The sequence below is a fragment of the Trachymyrmex septentrionalis genome, unplaced genomic scaffold (assembly GCF_001594115.1).
Source record: "Trachymyrmex septentrionalis isolate Tsep2-gDNA-1 unplaced genomic scaffold, Tsep1.0 scaffold131, whole genome shotgun sequence".
Lineage (NCBI taxonomy): Eukaryota > Metazoa > Arthropoda > Insecta > Hymenoptera > Formicidae > Trachymyrmex > Trachymyrmex septentrionalis.
Window position 1 is genome coordinate 1566044 of NW_017304450.1, and position 4617 is coordinate 1570660.

General features: G+C 29.2%; 1 protein-coding gene across 1 annotated transcript in view; it reads left to right on the forward strand.

Annotated features, from left to right (window-relative positions):
* The window catches only part of LOC108757005 (zinc finger protein Xfin-like), a 71363-nt gene that overhangs the window by 21377 nt on the left and 45369 nt on the right, over positions 1-4617 (forward strand). The window lies entirely within an intron of this gene.

The following is a 4617-nucleotide window of genomic DNA, read 5'->3' on the forward strand; positions in this document are numbered from 1 at the left end:
ATATTTATATATATTTTAATAAAGCAATAAATATGTATTAAACTATCGATTATTATTAAATGTATTGTTGTAAATATTTTACGTATATCATTTTTTGCTATATATATTTATGTGTAATCTTTAATGTCATCAACATTAAAAATAAAAAAATGTATTAAAAATTTATTCGTTCTCATACATTGTCATCGATAACTACGAATTGCTGTATGTCTTTCTGAATAGTAGTTATATTAAATATACTAATAGAATGAAGGCTTCTTACGTCATAATAATTGGATACAGAAAGCAAACGATGGAACAATCGTCAATATGAAAATATCAAGATTACAAATATTATAAATATTTATTAGATATTTTTAAAAGATACGCATCATTTTGTAGCACAAGATTGATTTAATTAAAAAAAATATATTTATTATTTTACAGTAAATGGTAATTATATTTTATTTGCAGATGTGTTAGCATATATTATAAAAAAAAATGTTTGAAGAATAATTAAATATATATATGTGTACGCGCGTTTATAATAAAAAAAATGCGTGTATATATACATAGGATGTTTGAAAATTCAACCGATAACGCTCGTAAGAAGGTAAAGCGGACTAAACTGAGTCGAAAAATCCCGTACTATTTTGCAATTTCCGCAATAGTTTACAAGATATTAATTACTAAAAATTGCCGAATATTAGTCTTCAATAATTTTTTTCTTAAATATTATCAACTTTAGAGAAAAACTTCAAGAAACAAAAATTATTTATTTACTTCTCATACAGAATTCTAAGAATTTTTTATCAACTTTTTAGTACTGCATTTTCTTATATTGGAAACTATTTTTATCAACATGAAAAAATATGGTATTAAAAAATTCTGAAAAAATTCTCAGAGTTCTATGAGAAAAAAATTAACAATTTTTGTCTCACTGTTTTTCTGTAAAGTTGATAGTATTTGAGTAAAAAATTGTTGATATTCAGCAATACTCGGTAAATGTCTTGTTAACTATTGTGAAAATTGCAAAATGATACAAGACTTTTCGACTCGGTTTTAGTCCGCTCTACCTGCCCACGAGTTATCGGTTGAATTTCCGAACCATGTATATTATTTTTAAATAAGTAATTTTTAATAAATAATCAATTTAAATCAGTTGATATTATACGTATAGTTATTATTTCATTTTCTTTTCAGAAATGAAAAACCACGTGTGTAAAAAATGAACTGTCTATAGATGAATGTACGAATTCTACGTTGGTTTCAGTTTTCATTAAAGAAGAGGCACATGTCTTTTCTTTATATATAAAGCAAGAAAATTATAGTGTTCAACACGAAGATGTAAGTTTGAGATATGAGCTTTCCGAAGATTCAACGCAAAAAGAACTCGAAAAAACTACAAACGGAGGACTTACTCATCAGAATTATTCAGGTATGAAAAAAACAATTTACCAGACAAACGTTTTATGAGTGTAGCACATGTACGAAGCTTCTTAGATTGAAAAATTTGTTTTGAAGGTCATTTAGTGGCACATAGCGACGCTCGACTCTATGCTTGCGACGTCCGCGACAAGTATTTCAAGAGAACCAATACTTTAGCGCGACACAAGCAATCAGTTCATGCTCAGGAGAAAAATTTTGTATGCTATGTGTGGTCATGTGTTTCTACAAGTCTCTCAGTTAATCATTCACTACAAGTGTCACTTCGAAATGTATACGATACACTGTGAAATTTGCAATAAGAGCTTCTTCACGCCGAGCTCCACAGACACATGCGAGCGAAGCATCCTTTCCATTCCTTCGCCAAGGAACACATATGTACTGTTTGCAACGAGTCTTTCGCCACTAATGACATCTTGGCGTGCCATAAGAAGATTCATGATCTGAAACCAGTGAAGCACCAATGTGAATTTTGCGGCAAGATATTCGCCTACAAGAGCTCGTTGGTATTCCACGTCAAGTCGCACACCGACAAGAACAATATAAAATACGACTGTCATTATGTGGTAGATTGTCTTTAAGGTATTCTTTCGGGACTATTTGTGTCGTCGTGACGGGGAAAGCCTGCCCATGAAAAACATCTACGATGTTTGCGGCAAGGCTTTTCACAGAAAAGCGACATTAATCGAGCATAAAAGAACTCATACCGACGAGAAATCATACTCGTGCGACATTTGCGGAAAGTGTTACATGCATCGTTCGACTCTCGTTATACATAAACGATGTCACACTGTTGAGAGAGTTGTAGTTATTGCAGCAAGTGATTTGTGCCTAGCGGAGTGTTTAATACTCATAATAAAATACACATTTTTAAGGAAATAGTGATGCAATCGACATAGTTATTCAATTTGTATCTGTTTCTATTGTGCTGTGTCAGTTGTACGTCGTGTTTGTTGTATAGTGATATTATCAGACTTACGTGAATTTCAAGCGATGATATAAAGAGATACGATGTTAATAAACGCCGTATTCTACCATTTATTTTGACGATGCTTGTCCACACTGTTATATGAACAAATATTTTGATGTTAATACTTTTTGCGGGAATCGCAATTTGATGTTACCATATATCTAATATATTTTGATTAGTGTGGGTATAAAGAGAGTGGCGCCAATGCATATGCCTAATGCTGATTGGCTTCGCCATTAAATGTCTTTACTATTAAAAAGAAGACAACGTCAAAGAAAGAAGAAGCTAAGATGAGAAATTGCGTCATATAGATATCCCAGATATAAGACACAAAATGGCGATTAATTGGCGTCACTCTCTTTATATCTACTCTAATTTTGATATATTAATTACTTTAATTTTTGTTTATTGATTTATTGAAGTGTTATTTATAATGTATTAAAGTTTTTATCTATTCATTGCAGTCATCTTGGATTGTGGCGTCAGAGAAGTGAAAAAAATATCTAAAAACTTTTGTAAATTATATTAAAACGTATTAAAATAACATTTGCAATTGATAGAACAGATTTATAAAATAGATTGATAACTTGTGTTCTAGTAATTAATAAATAACCATGTACTTGCAATTGAATTATGTAAAAAAAAAAATGAAACAAATTATATGTCGAATTGATATCAATTTAGATAAATATGATTTTATTCCGTAATATAAGAAGTTTTCCGAATATTTTATAATTAATTATTTTATATTGAATATATTTCTGCATTATTTCAAATATTTCCATTGTTAGATACAATATAACAAATTATGTACATATAGATATAATAAGACAATTTTGATTATTCTTTAACCAAATTATCTAATTTATTGCATGATAAAGCTGCAAATTTGCGCAATTCACGAATTTAATAATTATGCATATATTATGGAAAAAAATACTTGATACTTTGTCAAGAATAATTAAATATATATTTGTATGTTTATAATAAAAAAACGCGTGTGTGTATATATAGTATATACCGGGTGTTTCAAATCACCCTTTTATCTTCGCAGGAAAAGGTTCAATCCTATATCGAAAGCTTTCCAAAATATTATAATAATTATTTAATAGTTATTTTTTATTGAGTCAATCAAAATCATTGGAGATTGTACCTCTTATTTTCAGTTTTACATAAAAATGAATTCTTAGTGCAAAAATGAAAATAAGAGGAATAATCCCCAGTGGCCTTGATCTTGACAAATGTTATTCAGGACATAATCCTGAATAACATTCAAGAGGTTTCAGCCATCGATCGGACACCTTGTGTAATGCTAATGTCGGCGATACTATAACTTATCAAGTCTTCCAACTCTAAAAGTACTCAATGAAAAAAAACTTTATTATAGTATTTTGAAAAGTTCTGGATATCGGTTATTTTAGATATTGTAATAAAAAGTTAGATATTCCATTAAAAAAAAATCGACGTGACCTTGACCTGACAACGCTATTTAAGATCACAAATTGATAAGATCAGTAAATAGTTCTTTTTAAATTCTACAACTTTTGTTTGAACACTTTTACGATTAGACCTTATCCAGCGAAAATAAAGGTGTAGTACGGTCTAAAATATCCGATATAGGAGGAAGGTGTCCCGCAATTTTTGGCCAAGCGCTTTTATGTAGATAGAGCGTATTAAACTAAGTCGAAAAATTCTCTATCATTTTTGTAATTTTCGCAATGGTTAACGAGATATTAATTAGTAAAAATTGTCGAATATTGATTTTCAACAATTTTTTACTCAGATATTAACTTTACAGAAAATCAGCAGGGGATAAAAATTGTTTATTTTTTTCTTATAAAACTAAGAATTTTTTCAAAATTTTTGATTGACTTTTTAGTATTGCATTTTCTTATATTGGCAACTATTTTTACCAATATGAGAAAACACGATATTAAAAATTTCTGAAAAAATTTTCAGAATTTCATAAAAAGAAAATATGCAATTTTTGTCTCTTGCTATTTTTCTGTAAAAGTTGATAATATTTGAATAAAAAATTATTGAAAACAAACATTTAGCGATTTTTAGTAATTAATATCTTGTTAACTATTGCGAAAATTAGAAAAATTGTAGAGAACTTTTCGATTTAGTTTAGTCCGTTCTACTTACACAAAAGCGCTTGGCAAAAAATTACCGGACACTCTGTACACACACACACACACACACACACACACACACACACA